General features: G+C 38.8%; 1 protein-coding gene across 1 annotated transcript in view; it reads right to left on the bottom strand.

Annotated features, from left to right (window-relative positions):
* The window catches only part of ARHGAP24 (Rho GTPase activating protein 24), a 537,203-nt gene extending 533,971 nt beyond the window's left edge, over positions 1–3,232 (bottom strand). The window contains exon 1 of the mRNA XM_019025813.4: positions 2,782–3,232. The gene's annotated coding sequence lies outside the window, so the exon portion shown is untranslated. The remainder of the gene's footprint in view (positions 1–2,781) is intronic.
* Between the last annotated feature and the right edge of the window lie 13,975 nt (positions 3,233–17,207).

The raw sequence follows: 17,207 nt of genomic DNA, 5'->3' as shown, positions 1-17,207 counted from the left end.
ATAGCAAAGACAGATGGGTTACCATTGCGGGACTCGATGTGAGGCTTCCACTCTTCACATGAAGAACATTAACTTCATGGCTAAGCTGACCATTTAACAACTGTATTTTTAAATATCTTTCTGTATCTGGGAGAGATCTTAGTCCTTTAGCCATGGCTTTAAGAGCAAATAGGCATCGTTCCATTTTAAATATCTTCTGCTTTTTCCTCTATAAAATGTGATCAGTGAAGAATGGATGTCTCAGGCTCTTGTTATCACCAACCTCCTCCACACCCACATGTAACCAATTGGGTGGCTGTCCCTTGTTACTGGGCTCCAGACTGAGACTCTACCTACCTTCCCCATCTTGTTTTTCCAAAGCACCCACTTGTACCAGAAACTGAAACATGGCAGAAAGAAGGAATCAGCATGACATAGCTCAATTCATGGGAAAAGAGCCCTTCACTGCTGGTCAGAAAATTCACAGGAAAATAACTACAAGCGACTAAGACGGTGCTACAGCACCACACACACTAAGAACAGGAAACAAACGCATGGCCTGAACTGTACAGTAGCACCGCCTGCTTTCAGCCCTGAGAAACCAACCCAGACTTTAATCAAGCCGGAAAGAAAACACTCGTCAATGGGCCAGTAGGTCACAGTGAAAATATTAAGGGAACTGTTGGTAAACACCAACAGGGCTTTGGCTAAGACAGCAAAGTAATCATACTCGGACTACTCATCACCACCTGTTGCACATTCCTCACCCTTCCTGCCCCTCCTTACCCTTCACCCTGCAGAGTCCAAGATCACACAGTAAATAAAACCATGATCCATGAAAGCTCTCAGAGCTTTGGCCATTACTATCCCCAGCAAAAGCTGAAAGGATTTCCCTGGGGATTTCACCCAAAAACACTTTTACACTTAAATCTATGTTCTAGTCTGGAAGAGTGCATTGCCATTTGTTCTGCAGTGGATTTTTTTCTAGATAACTTAATTCTTTCCCACTTCTTATCAGGCTTATATTTTCAAAATAGTTCAGATTCAGGGTATGTAAGGCACAGAAGAATATTACAGAGAAACCACCTCATCTCAAATCCAAACCCCTGAGATGAAGTAATAAAACCAAGTAATATAGTTGAAAGCCAAGGACAGTCTGAGTTTCAACAGCCCCTCCACATGCAGAAAGAATTACCGATTATTTTTCCTAGTACCATAACTCTTTTATATTCCTTCCAAATACCTCAACCTAAATTCCAGATCTGAAAAACTCAGTTTATCTCTTATCCCCACTTAAAGGTCTTCCACCAAGAATATACTGCCTGTGAATGGTAGAATGTTATTTATTTCAGAGTTTTGTCAATATTTCCGTCCTCCAAGATGTCAAAGGTGAAGTCTCTGACCACTCAGTAATGGCTCTAGAGAGAACAGATTTCTGGACTTGCTACCTGAAGGCCAGACAGTCAGGGAAGATAAAAGGGTAAGTTTTATTACTGAGCTCTCTTACAAGTTGAAATATGCCCAGAAAAGAGGAAGTATTAAGAAATTTAAAAGGGGGAGTGAGATCTTCACAAGTCTGATGTGACTTTATGGCTGTTTTCTGGCTTTTTCTAATACATACATTCTGTGTGTTTTATTTTACAATGCCCAGTTCAATAGCATCATCCATTTTTGCCCTGAAGGATTGGTTTTGAGTTCTAATTGGAACTGGGGACAGATTGTTTGTATTTAATCCGTCTGTACATCTTCTACTCAGTAACTGAGTAAAGCTCTTAAACTCTACTGCAAATATCCCTGGATTCCAGTGAATTTATCTTACTTAGTAGACATAGCAACACATATTGTTTTATTTATGTATTTATGTATAAGCAAAGCCTTAACAACTTTTATATTCCAAATACTCAGCACGATTTATTTATTTCCTTTTTAGAAAGAGATGAAACAATGATGCCGTGGAAGGTTAAAAAAAGAGTAACATAAAATGTGCTGGAAACAGAAATTACTTGGAGAAATTGCTTGTTTAATTCAAATGAATTAAACGAGATATAGTCTACAAAGAAGTCTGGGCTCCCTATTACTGGTTGATGTTGAAAACCTATCTAAGGAATTCAGAGTAACATTATCTCCCTTCTGTTTGGGTACGTATAAAATAAATGCAGTCTTAAGTATTTTCTAAAAATAAAAGACCATATTACATGTTTATCATTAAATGTTACTTTTAAAAACATTTGGACAAAATCTTTTGAGTGGCTTCAAATTCACCAAAGATTCCCTAACGCTTTGTGTTTACAAATATATGTATATATTTTATAATATATATTTCTAATATGTAATATATTTATAAATATTTTTAAAACATATTTTATACATATAAAATATATATTTTTGCAAATATATATGCTTATTATTAAAACCTATCTTTGTGCGCCTGTTATATAGGGAACTCCTATACGATACTAGAGGAAACAAACAGGGGGAAGGGGAGGATGGATACCAAGAGAGGAAACCAAAGGGTTTTTATTAATTCCATCTATTTTTAAAGCCAGAAAGATATACTACCAGCTTGCTGTCTCCCGGCACAAACATGCGTGCGCGCGCGCACACACACACACACACACACACACAAACACACACACGCTACATCAGCACGGGATTCCTGCGATCCCTCCCCGCCCCCAGCAGCCACCTCCCCGCCCCCAGAGCCCCCTCCCCGCCCGCAGCAGCCCCCTCCCCTGGCGCAGGCAGCCGCGTCCGTCTTTCCCGCGGTGGCTCCGCGAACTCCCTCGCGACCGCATCACCTACCCTGCTGGGAGCTCAAGACAGATGCCGGACAGGGCTGCTGCTCCGAAGGAAAAGGCTCCCAGGACCAGCAGTAAGAAAACGCAAAGGAAAAAAGGTGGTAGTGAGGCTCCTTTACTTTCCACAACAAGGGGAAGTGTTGAACCCTATGCACTGGGCTGCTCCGCAGCGCGGGTTTCGGAGGAAATAGGCAGCCGAGAGAGCTGCGCCTGCGGTGGGAAGTTGGGGGGATTCCCCCAGCCACCCAGCCACCCGCGCCAGGCTCCTCTCTGGTCCCCGCCGCAGCCTTGACAGCTCCCCCGGTCTCCGAGCCCCTCCAGAGCCCTGCTGGTTTCCACCCGGAGCTGGGCTGTGTTGCCACATGCACTTGAGAAATCCTAGCAGTTGCGCAAAGAGTCCCAGAAGTTAGAAAGGGTGATTGTGTGTGAATGTGTAAATATACAGTACAAGAGGCTGGAACAACTGAGTGGGGCCAACCCTCAGACACAGCCCGAGGTTTCAGATTTCATTTGGCAACTGGTAGCTTCACAGGACTCGAGCCGCACTACAGGGGAGGCCGGCAGGAGCCCCGCCCTCCCAACGCCTGGGTTATCTGAGAGCTGGAGCTACACCGCCTGGCGCCACTGACAGAATGCGCCCTGCCTGGTTCCTCCGCATCTGGCATCGCTCGTTCCTTTCAAGTGCATCATAGATACTTGTTGGTCACAGATCTGGGGCTGTGGGCGCGAGAAGGTTGGTGAATACATGTCTCCTGCCCTCAAGGAGCTCTGCATTTCATTGGCCAAACCCCATACACCGGTTTTACTTGCTTCTACCAACTCTGTCTCGCTAAAATTTTATTTCTCCAATCAGAATTACCTGGGCCATTAAACCAGTATTCCTGGAAATGCACCTTTAGATGGATGCTCTCTAACTAGAGCCTTAGAGAAATTCAAAGTATAATTACTTTCTTGCCATGGTGTAAGAACTCTCGGACTTACACAATATGGGACAAAAGGACAAACTAGTAAACATTGTTTTGTTGCAGGCCGTCTCTTCCCACCATCACCACAATGTCTGTTTCAAATTGTGATCTTACAGTTCTGGTTACCTGGCATGCTGAGTCAAATTATTTCAAAAAGCTTTGTAAAGATCTCTGTTTTAGAAGGCCACTTACAGTGGATCAGTCATGTAATCCTAGCACTTTGGAAGGCCGAGGCAGGAGGATCGCTTGAGCCCAGGGGTTTCAGACCAAAATTGGCAACATAATGAGACTCCTGTCTCTACAAAAAAAAAAATTAAAAAAAAAAAAAAAAAGTTGGGCGTGGCGGCGCATGTCTGTAGTCCCAGCTCCTCAGGAGGCTGAAGCGGGAAAATCCCTTGAGCCCAGGAGGTCAAGGCTGCAGTGAGCCAAAATTGTGCCAGCGCACTCCAGCCTAGGTGACGGAGTGACACCCCCATCTCGAACAATTACTACTGCTACTACTAATAAAAAAAACTGTCTTTTAGAAATCATCACCAGATATCCTTAAGACACAGAATGGGGGTGTCCTCACTAGGGATCTCCAGTGAGAGAGGGATATGGAAGAAGAGCAAATGTTCAGTTTTAGAAACACCAAAAATAAAAGGCTGAGTGGACACTGATATGTTTTTCCTTTTTGTCCTCTTTCTTCAAGTTATTGGAGAAATGAATCTACCCCATCCCATGCTGAGGTCCTACTATAAACTTGATTTTCTGGCGGGAGAATTCTCAGCCCTTTAATGAATCAAATTAATTTGTGTGGGGAAAAAAATGCGTTTCATATTTCATTTTAAAAATATATGTGGAATTCCTAAGCTAGAAGTAATGTAGCTTATTTTCCAATTGGTGGGAATAAATTACCTTCATCAACCCACATGGCCTTACATGTTCTAGCAACACCCTGGCAGGTGAATGCTGATGGGCAGTTTCAGATGAAAGCTGGAAAATAACATTAACCCAAATGAAATTTGCACACATTTGATGGACTCAAAAGCCTCAGGAAGACAAGTACCAATAATTATGATTCAAGATGGGGACATTTAAAAAAACAAGGAAACTGTCATGTCAGTAACTTATTTCAGGGTCTAACAAATATTACCACAGCAGTTTAGTCTCAAAGTGATACAAAACTGAACTCAGGGTGGTTACTGGGTAGTCCCTAGTCCAAAAGATTAAGACACACCTCTAATACACACACAGGCTGTGTTCAAGGCCTTTTCCTTCCCATCTTCTGGTTCTGTCTCCACCCTTTCCAACTGATAGCACTTCATTGGTGTGTGTGATATATGTGATTATCTTAAGCTAGAAAGTACAACAGAAGGAGAGGATGGTTGTGACTTGGGGATTAGACAGTTGAGAGGATAGGAAAGGAGTTATATCCACCAATACAAGCCCCTTCTTCCCCTCCTACTTAGAAAGAGGTGGACCATTGCATTCCTTTTCTAGAAGCCCCTCAGCAAGGAGTCTGTTACAAGAGAATATAACCTGAACTAGAAACTTTGTTGTTTTCTGGCCTCTGACTATACTGCTCCTCTCTTATTGTAGATTAATTGGGGCCAAGAGACATCCCTTATATGTATTGTAGCATCTTTAAAGGAGAGAATAAACTCTTGAACAAGACCCTTGAAACCTGATTCTAATCAGAGGAGAATGCTGATGTGACTGATACAGACTCCAGGGAGGTGGTGCCCGACATTCAGCTCACTGGATCTCTGCTCAGAACTTGCCCAGAGGGTTACTTAAAGCTGAGTTTTATCAGTCAACCTCAATTCTGAGTTAAAGGTGTGCTTCAAACAAACTCTACAAAACCCAGAAATGATTCAAGGATAAGGGCTAACTTTCCAGGATCTTCAGATCCTAGACACCTTCAGGAAAAAAGTCTATGAAAGGTCAGTATAATGGCAGGCAGAGTTTGAAGGACTTCAGTGTTTACAGGAAGGATGTATAATACTCTAGGACCAGGGGGATTCCAGAGATCTAGAAATGAAAGCAGAGGAGGAGAGAAGGAAGATAATGGCTATACTACATCTGGACAAGTTGTTTGAGTGTTGGTATTGCCAGAGTCAAGGAAAGAAACCCCCTCCATAGAGAAAGCCCCCTGGACACTGATTCTATCAGGCCATTATTTCAATGGAATTTAGTTAGGGAAACCTCAGCCAGTGTTTCTACAATTACTTTGTCTAATATTTAAAGTATATGGGTCAAATGTTACTATTAAATGAGTATGGATTAAAATGTATTTTAATGCACTTCACTAACTTAAAAATTGCAGTTTTTCACCAGATTCCATGTCAGATTCTTTGAAAACCTTAGCATAGAGTGATTCATTGTCATATTACCCAATTGTCCATTAATATCAGATACTGGCGCTTTTTAATTATGTTTTCTTTTAAGAAAACATAAATTCCTAAGAGGGCAAAAAACACAGTAACAAAACTGAATAGTCAAGAATTGCCAAAATCCTAACATTTTCAACAAGCTCTCACCAACAATGCAGAATTTGTGTGGGTACTGGGATTTGCCAAGATCTGATTTCAGGATTCAGATAGAAGGCTATGCCTTTTAAAGCATGTCTGTTTCTAAACATCTGTTCTTGTTTTTTCTTTTTATTTCCTGGTAGAAGTTTCTTTTCTACAAAGTCCAGCTTTGTCTGAGTTACTAAGTAAGGTGGAAAGAGATTAAGGGAGCTTCGTGCCCACCCTCTCCAACACTTTGGATCACATGATTCAGGGAAAGATGTATTACTATTGTTAAAATGGTGGGGAAGGATCAATCCAGCTAAATACCTGTAAATAAGATAATAAAGGAGAGAAAGAGCATGATAGAAAAATATGCTGTGGCCATGGGTCATCCATGGCCTCTATAATTCCAACACATGCCTTCTAACAGTCAACAGCTTTATAAATGAAACACATTATGTGCCCATTCAGATCCTGAGAGCAGTGTGGTATCAATCGTCACCACACTTTCTTTGAATTGACATATTTTTGGGTCACACTCTCTCATCTACCAGACCCCCAAAGTAGATGGTTCCAAAAATATCAATGATTAAATTTACTTTCTAAGTACTGTCTATTGGTTTTTGTCTAATTACAAAATAATTAGTTCAACTCATGAAACTTGGAAGTTACAGAGAAGCTTAAAAGAAGAAATTTAAAATTGCCCATGATCTCCCCACTTAGAGATAAGTAATAACATTTTGAATATGTCGAGTAAGTCCAATTGATTTTTACCTCTGTGTATGTACCTATTTTGTATAATGATTTGGATCATGTTACTAACCAAAGCAAGATCCTTTTGGCCTGGGCCCAAATTCAAACCTTAGTTTCCAATCAAGATGTTCCTTTTTGAAACAGTGTCTCACTCTGTCCACGGGCTGGAGTGCAATGGCCCCATCTCAGTTCAATGCAGCCTCAACCTCCCAGGCTCAAGGGATCCTCCCACCTCAGCTTCCTGAGTAGGTGGGACCACAGGCACGCACCACAAAGCGTACCTAATTTTTAATTTATTTTGTAGAGATGGAGTCTCTACAAGTTACCCAGGCTGGTCTCAAACTTCTGGGCTCAAGCGTCCTCCTGTCTCAGTCTCCCAAAATGCTGGGCTTACAGGCATAAGTCACTGCTCCCGGTCTCAGAATGCTTCTTTTTATGCTGTTTAAACCTAAATTCAGGAATTTGCTGGATTCTGTTAAAGAATTAATCTCGGCCGGGCGCGGTGGCTCATGCCTGTAATCCCAGCACTTTGGGAGGCCGAGACGGGCGGATCACGAGGTCAGGAGATTGAGATCGTCCTGGCAAACACGGTGAAACCCCCTGTCTACTAAAAATACAAAAAATTAGCCAGGCGTGGTGGCGGGCGCCTGTAGTCCCAGCTACTTGGGAGGCTGAGGCAACAGAATGGCGTGAACCTGGGAGGCGGAGAGGTCGCACCACTGCACTCCAGTCTAGGTGACAGAGCAAGACTCCGTCTCAAAACAACAACAACAACAAAAAAAAACAAAAGAATTAATCTCTCCCTTTCATGATATGCAGATTTTTCTCCAATCAGCTCCCTGAGAAACTTTCTGCTTTATACCTGCTGTGGTCATTTCTAAATCCCTTACTAGTCTAGAATTTCCTTGTGCTTTGCTGACTCACAATTTCTCTAAGACAACCTTTAATATGCAGTCATTCACATTTTAGCTCACCACATTCTCTATCCTTTCTCTACTCCCTTATAAGTACAGGCATGTGTGTGCACGCACACACACACACCATGAACATTCATATCACACATGCATACTCATAAAGTGAAATATTTCTCCAGACATGCAATTGTTCACTTATGGACTCAACTCTTAGTGTAATAGTGAATGACATTTAAAATATTTAGAAATCTAATTGCACCTGAGCAGCAACAAAGTGGGCTTACTCTGACTACACATGCCATTTTGTAGATTTCAAGCATGTTCACATTTTGGAATCTTCTCTTTTCAGTTTTTTAGAAAATTAAATACTGCCATTGAAATAACACCATTCTTCTCCCAATAATCATTATATAGTATTCCTAAGTTACATGTGTGACTTTTAAAATAGTTTCCTATTCCCTTATACTCAGGATAATAGAAAGCAAGTTACCAATAAGTTCTTCACATTCATAATTCATGTTTCTAATTGCATTGTCATGTATATTCCAAACCTTATCATCTGTCTGGGAAATCCTCATTTCATCCTATTTTCATCATATCCCAAGCTCTTTAAATAATGGATTTTTTTGGCATCAGTTCCATTCTTTCCCTCTCTCCATTGCCTGCTTTATCTCATCTCAGATAATTTAAAATTAAAGAGAAGAACATTTACCTCATTGTACATTCTTACCCCACTGATAAAAGAATACACAGTCAAGATACAAATCTAAGCTGTTAAAACTGTTAAAGAACTCAGATCCCAGGCATAACTGATCCCATTGTTGATCAAACGTTAGATTTGATCAATATTTGGATTGCTGACTAGAAAATTGGAGCTGAGGTCATTGTTTTAAGTCATCTAAAACCAACTAGATTGTCAAGAAGATTAAAACGTTTTATTGTTATAGAGTGCAGACAGGACCATCAACTTACTAAATTATTTTCCGTAAAAACTAGATAAGAGAGTGTAAATGAATCAATATAACTCATCCAAACATATTAATAATGATAATAATAAAATAAGAAGAATATTCCTTATGGTTATTAATGTGCCTTTCCCATATGTGGTCTTTATTGCAGCAACTATGAGAAATTTATCCTTATTTTCACTTTGCAGAAGACAGAACAAAGAGAAACATTGTATATATCTTATTCACAATCATATAAGCTAATAAATGATGGAGAAAAGATTTGAATTTAGGCTATTCAAGTACAAAGTCTGGATTCTTTTCACTGATGTATCAGCAACAGCATCTCCCTATGCAAATAGAGACAGCACAATTTCCCTTTCATATATCACTTATATTGGCCAAGTGTTTGAAAATAATTGTTATTACATTATTTTGTGAGGAGGAAGATTGTTGTTCTCCTACAGACAATTTTAAATCCCACTTAAAGTATTAATTTTAATGTCCTACACTATCAGTTCCTTTATTCAAGTTACTAACCAATAGCAAAATTAACTGTTCTTCTTGTTATTCCAACCAGTAGCAAAATTAACTGTTTTTTTCTTCGTGCTCACCATCTGTGAGAGGTGCTAATGGACAGTGAATTGGCCAAAAAGCCAAGGGGAGTATCAGCAAGTGGAATAGTAAGTGGTTCGGATAATTCAAGAACTTGAAAATTAGTCCCTCAATACTGAGTGTTGTATTCAAAATCTTAAAACTAAGATCTTGAAGGGAAACTAAAATAAAAATTTTGAAATTATAAGCTTGGTTTTTTAAGACATAGTAAAGACAGGCTGAGGCTGATTATGTAAGAAGTAGTGTTGGGGATAACTAGTTCCTTAATATTTGAAAAATGACCAAACATAAACTTCCTGGAAAATCAATAAAAATAATGGAATTTTTGAAAGATTTTCAAAATAAACTAGGAGGATATTCCAAGAAGATAAATATTAAAGGAAAGTTCAAGATGTGGGCTATTATGCAGATAAAATAGGACTACAAAATTATTGTCCTCTCCTTTTCTTTTCTTTTCTTTTCCCGAGTTTGTGTTTGAAAATGAGAGCAAGCAAGCTTTGCGAAGGCTTACTTTGCAAGAATGGCGAGCTTTGGCTGGACTGTAAGATGAGACTCAACTGGGGCTCAGGCTGGGGAGGGCAAATGGTAGCGTTTCTAAATGCTGAGCAGTTTGTCTTGATGTCTTCAATGGAAGACTTTCTTCAACCTTGTGTACTTTACTCAAGAATAGACAGGTGAGTAAAAGAGGCTTCTAAATGGTGATCATGAGGAATAGTCCCAAGAGTTGGAAATGGAGGCACTTGAACTTCAGCCTAAGACACTGATGCATTTTAAAGAAAAATAGTCCTTTTGGATAGGACATTAGATGATTCCATTCAAATGTTCTCTGACTCAAACTGGGGGAAAATAATTCCAAATTCAAGAAAGGGAACTGTGGCTCGGTGTAGTGTTGCTGTAGTCCCCACTACTTGGGAGGCTGAGGTGGGAGGATCACTGGTATGCAAGAGTTTGAGGCTGCAGTGAGCTATGATTGTACCACTGCACTCCAGCCTGGGTGACAGAGTGAGACCCTGTTTCTTAAAAAAAAAAGAAAAGAAAGAAAAGGGATTGAAAAATCAAAGGACAGAGAATGAGACCACCTTTTGGGTAACCTAATAATTTTAATAGTGATATAGAGAAAGCTTCTCTGAACTGGGTTGGGGCATGGCAGTGCCCAGCATCTGTAGAAGCAATCAGCAGCAAGATCAATTCCAGCTGTTCCTTCAGGTTCAATCCTGCTGCAGGTGAGGGCTATGAGGAAAGGGAGCAGATAGCAGCACTGAGATCTGTGATGACTTCCAGGGAGAAGACATAAGCTACTCAGTATTCTGTGAGAGAAAGCTTAATTGGATGGGGATTTCCATCATTCCTGCTAGTTGGAGACTTGGAGCTTAAAGTCTAAAGCCTAGACTTTAACCAGTTCATACACATTCATTATTAAGGTAAAGTTCTCCCATATTCCTGTTTAAGGTTTTTTAAACTGCTGTCAATACTCAAGTACTATCACAAAGAATTAGAAGCACATAGGGGAAGTAGTTAAGCCCAATAATGGTAATTTCATAAAGCAGAAGCATATTGGGAGAAATGAGCAAATTCAAGAAAGTAGCTGGTTGTCATATACAGAGATGCCTCACTTACACAGGCGCAAAAGTGTGTAATACCTCCTAAATGTGAGGCCCAGCGCTAGATGCAAAGTCAATCCAGATTTGTCTGTGTTTTCAAGAAATTTACATTCAATCATTAAGAATGGGTGAACAAAAAAGATTTAAAGTGAATTTTCCATTTTCCTCTAAGGTAATGCAGAAACGATGTTGCAATATGAACATTTATTCTTAGCTAATATCTAGCCTCTGAAAGTTACTAGCATTATTTTCGCAGCAAACAAAAGACTTACTTCTTATACGGTAATGTTATATCATTATTTTAGACAGACTCCAGCTAAGACTTTAAACAGTATGTGAAGATATTTTGACATATTTTACATTTTTGCTCATTTGTTGTTTCAATTATCAACACATTGCTATAAAAACCAGAAGACAATGGCATAGTTAATATGAAAATTTCCCATGTAGGTTTTTCTTGGCATCCATTGCACAGAATCTCTGGTTTTGAACTGTGCAATTAAAAAAAAAAAACAACACTCTTTTTATAAGTAAAGACGGAAATCTAATGATAGTATCAAATCTTCCGAAAATCAGTTTACAAACATTAAAATGATTTCTGGATTGAGCATTCCACTAAGAAAGCCTAACACAACAAAAAAAAATCTTTTATTTTAACATTGAGCTTTAATTGCTTATATTGCCACACTTATTTCAGCCAAAAGGTGACAAGATATATAGAAATATAATTTGTAGGCTTAAAAGTGATTCAGAAGTTGTTTATTTTTTCTACTTCTCCTTTGCTTTTGGGGGGGATTGTTGTAAACAATTTCATTGGGCCTTAATAAAATTAATTGTATAAATCAAATATTTAAGATTAAGTGCCTTATAATGTATAAATTGATTTATTAACCCCTCATAAAGAGTGCCCCATTGGATTTTTAAAAAATATTTAGAATTAAATGGTTACTTAAATAATAAATTTTGCACATGAAGAATCTATTAATTTAAAATTTTTGAGAATAAGGATTTATGTTAATTTTTACATGTAAAGAAAAATACAATGATAGTAAAGTTGTTCTTTATAGTGAAAAATGCCAACTGTAGAACTAACATGCTTATCTGAATTTAACCTTGTCTATGTTCAGTTTCTTTTAAAAGGTTATCATATTCACAGGTTATTTAAAATAATCTGTAAACATAAAGTCCAAGAGGCCAAAAATTAAATATTGTTAATGTGAGTATATTGTTAATTAAACTGTGTTATACTCATGTTGATTTTATAAGAACTGGTTACATTTCCTAGGAACTATCATTATGTATAATCTACACAGATAAACCCATTAACAGTAAAAGTTTGCATTTGCAGTTCATCGAGGTAGATTAGTGGCCTATGGTTGCATTTTTTATTTAATAACTACAGGGATTCCCCACTGAAAATTGCCTTTTCCAAGGTGAGCACACTGTTCTCAAATGTAAACTAATAGTCTATGAACACATAGCTTTGTAACAACCTAGGAAGCTATGACAGATTTATGTAATAACTTCTTCTTATACTGCTAATGAGCTTTAGCAAGTCAACTTATGGGTGTTTATCAGAACTTTGTGTAGGTTTTGAGCAGTCATGAGACTTTAACATAAAAAATGAATTATTTATTTAAAAGGCTACAATTAAAAGATCAATATGAGATCCACATTGAATGATGTTTACTAATATCATTGGTCATTTCCGAGCTCAATAAAGATTTATTTACTATATGAAATATCTTTTAATTACTCATTACATAAAACCTCAATACTCAGAATTCAGGGGAAAAAATTAAAATCAAGCTTGATTCTTTGTTTAATTTTATTGCACTTCAATTGCAAATACAAATATAAAATAAAAGTTTGCATTAAGTTATAAGAAAACATTCTCATGGAAACAGCAGGTAAATGTCAGATGTGTTGATATCTACACCATAATAATCCACTCTCCTGTCTCTCAAGTACTTGCCCAAGTAGACATTCCCAAGGAGACATCCCTTGTGAAAAGTGACCTATGCTTTTCCCCTCCAAATTCCCTATACCAATGCCACTATCCTGGGGTGACAGGGAAAGGGAAGAACAACACAGAAGTTTTGTCTTTGTCTGAGAACCAAAACATTGTAGGTCTGAACAAAAACTCACTAAAATTGCCCTTTGTATGTATATAGAAGTTGTAAGTAATAAAATGTAAATTAATACTGAATTCACAATTTTTGTGTCATGTATCTTTTATTCATCAATAGGATACTAAAAATACAACTACTTACATGTGAAAGGACTTTTAAATATTTTGACATTAAGAGAGTTCCCAAGAGGTGGGAAAAGACTGTGAAACCTCTGCTTTAGGGCCTCACCTCTCCTGCAGTGTTGCCATTGTGCTTTGAAGGTGGAAGAGTACTGCAGGGAGGGAGGACAGATGTGGGTTATAGTTGGCTGCAACAACTCTTCTCTGATAGCATACACAACACTAATACATTACAGAATCCTCTGCAGAGCAGTCAGGGTCACAGCAATTTTTAGAGTCCACAGTCTAAATATTCTGCTACTAGTTTTACTAATGGGGACATGAGATAAATGTGCACTATTGATTTCTTATAAAAATTATTGAGTTTGTTTCAAAATAGTTTAATCATTATTGCTACCTTTAACAGAACTCATTATAATGGCTGTCATGAGTCTGTTTAGATGGTTCCACTATAATTCAATTTTAATTAACTTGATCATTATTTTTAACAATGCTAATAAACAAGCTATGCTGCAACCTTATCCTAACTTTGGCTCTTTTAGCACAGATTTAGAGATTTAAACCTTTTTCTTTCTTTTAAAAATTGCTATAGTGATACTCAGCAAATTACATTATTAAAATCAGTGAATTTGCCTTTTCATCAGTCTTCCATTAGCAACCTTCAATATTTTTATGTTCTAAGAGGATTTCAACTGCCTTCCTGCCTGACCACAAGCTTCATATCACAGCACACAAGGGCTATGGCATGAATAATGTGTACATTGATGTTTGCATATTATAAGCACAGAGGTTCAATTACTTTATAATATATTCATAAAACTGCCAGGCATTTTAGATCCTTTGGAGATAATGAGGATTGTTTAAAAACAGAAGTGCTCAAATCTCATAGTTCAATACACAATACAATTTGGATATTACTATTAACATTATGATTTCATGAGTCCTAGAAAACTACACATACCAGAATCTGCTCCACTTAATGGAGTTGCAAAGGGTGGGACCAAGAGGCTGGTATAAAACCCTGCAAAAATGTCATCAATGCTAATCAACTTCATAGAAACTCCCAACAGGAATCAGACCCACCTATTCCATAAGATCTATAGCTGTGCACTGATGATTTGTCTTTTGTTCTTATTTTTTGGTTGTTTGGCACCAGTTTCTTCAAATTATATTTTTCACTTGCTGGCTGAACCCCGCTGACCTCTCTCTCTCTCTCTCTCTCTCTCCATATATATATATATATATATATATAGACACACACACACACATACGTATATATATACACACACATACATATATATATACACATATATATACACACATACATATATATATATGCATATTTGTATATATGCCCTATTCTACATGTATTCTGTAGGTATTCTAATAATGAATTCAGTCTCATTGTTCTTTTTAATTGGCATTCTTCCCACGAGAGATTTTTCTTTTCAGATGTCTCCCATTGTCTCCCCATTCACTTCATAAGTGTCTTCTGTAGCTGGGAGTCATTGGTGTCATGATGTTACCTCATGGTATTATTCTGAACATAGAATGAATTATTGCATGTGAACTGAGAAGCACAGTGCCTGAAGCATGGAACATACTTGATTCCAACCATTCAATCCTAGGAGATTTTCCTTAAAGTCTTGCTACCTTAACTTATAGAAAATAACCATTTCTTTCATTCTCTAAATGCTCTCTGAGAACTTGACCTTCATGAGGCTCCAGAAAAGACATTATAGAACCAAAATAGCATTGATCACATAAACACCAAGTGGTCAACACAGTCAGTATGAACACTTGTGGAAAATGCTGAGAAAGACAGAGATTTCAAAGACAAAAATTAGGAAGATGTTCTTTGGGAAGCTGGCAAGTTCACTCAGGTATCAGTTCTACCTAATTCAAGAAAACGAAATGCTGTCCAATCTTCCAGGTAGTTCCTAATATATATACAAATGACTCATGCACAACTTAACTAACCAAATGGTGATTGAATTTCCCATCCCATCCCTGGAATTCCTCTACTCTCCCATTTTATCTTCTCCCCACCACTCATCCCCGTTTTAACAATAGTCCAGAAATAACCCACGGTTGGATTTGTAGAGCTAGGCAAGGGTTGCTGAGGACAGAGGAAAAGGGATGGCAGTTCCCTCTTACACAGGCCTTGTCCTATCTCCTCTCCTCCTTTTTGTGCCTCCCTCAGAGGCTCCCTATCTCCACATCAGAATGCCTGCTCTGGCTTCTGGGACAGAATGCCTAGGATGGCTTTCCTGATATAAACTGACAGTATATTCTCTCCTAAATGAGGGCACATCTCAGTGCAGTCTGTTATGTGCCTAAATCCTTGTGTGAGCAATGGAAAGGAATGTAATTCTCAACTCAAGTGTCTAATTTCAGAAGTGAGTTCCAATGATTTAAGACTAAAACACAGATTCTTCCCTGAGACCGAATAGTGGCAAGTTTCAGAATTAGACCTGAAAAGTGATTTTCCCTTGTCTGTCCCCATTTTTTTTTTCTTAAAAAGAAGCTATGGGTTAGTTTCAGAGACAGGAGATACAGGCCAAAGCTGCAGAGACTTTGTTTAGTCACAGTCAACATGGAAGAAGATCAATCCTTGCTAAAAGGAAAGGGCTACTAGTGGTTCTAAAAACAAAGAAAAGCTCAAGAGACAATAGGAAAACAAGATAGGAAGCAAGCCCAGAATGGAGCAGGATCTCTGAAGATTTGCAGTGCCCTAGGTAGCTCCAGATTCTCGGCTGCCCAGCTCATAGCTGTAGGAGTCCTTGGTTCAATTGCTTACTGGTTATGTGAATAGGATGATGGGAAGCCGTCTTCCCTGGTGGTTCCCTGCAGCAGCTGGTCCTACTTTCCTAACAATATTTTCACATATAGATATTGTTCACATGGTGGATAAGTCCTAGAACATTTCTGTGTGATAGAATTATACTTACATGATGGGATACTGTCCTCAAAATATTAACCAAGGTATTCTTTTTTTCTCGTGTTCCATTCTTCCTGTGTCTTTAATCTTTGAGTTCATTTGCATCAGGTCAAGGATGGTCCAGGGGAAACAACGAAACAACTACCACCAAAAAATAGGTTCAAAAGCCTATATATCTGAATGACAGGATATATTGTTTACTGGGATGGAGACTGTACCATCAATGGTAATAGAAAGTCTAGTAAACATAGGGCTGGGCACGGTGGCTTACACCTGTAATCCCAGCACTTTGGGAGGCCAAGGTGGACAGATCACGAGGTCAGGAGTTTGAGACCAGCCTAGTCAACATGGTGAAACCCCATCTCTACTAAAAATACAAAAATTAGCCGGGTGTGGTGGCAGACACCTGTAATCCCAGCTACTCAGGAGGCTGAGGCAGGAGAATCACTTGAAACCAGAAGGTGGAGGTTGCAGTGAGACGAGATCATGCCACTACACTCCAGCCTAGGCAACAAGAGCGAAACTCCATCTCAAAAAAAAAACAAAACAAAGAAAGAAAGACTAGTAAGCGTAGACAATAGACTGGGGAACCATCACTGTGATTGAGAGAGAGCTTTTAATTCTGATCTGGAAAGAATTCTCCAATGTGGAGAAATACAACAGATAAAGGGGATGTGGTACAAGAGAGAATGAGAAACAAAGGGGTGAGACCTACAGCGAAACATAGACTTGGGCAAGGTCATTATCTAGAGGTGGCCAGACCTGCACTAAGGGAGCATGTCTACCACTCCCACACAGGAACTGCATGGGAACTGAGGCCATTGATAGTGCAGTCTCTATCCCAGTAAACAATGTACACTGTGTGTTCAGAGAATTCTTCTTAGGCCCTCCCTTTGAGATCTAGTGAAGGCCTTCCTTTTACAGCCCCCAACTTTTATCCATCCAGCA

This window comes from Gorilla gorilla, chromosome 3 (assembly GCF_029281585.2).
Source record: "Gorilla gorilla gorilla isolate KB3781 chromosome 3, NHGRI_mGorGor1-v2.1_pri, whole genome shotgun sequence".
In the NCBI taxonomy this organism is placed as follows: Eukaryota; Metazoa; Chordata; class Mammalia; order Primates; family Hominidae; genus Gorilla; species Gorilla gorilla.
This window is presented reverse-complemented; position numbering and strand designations above follow the sequence as displayed.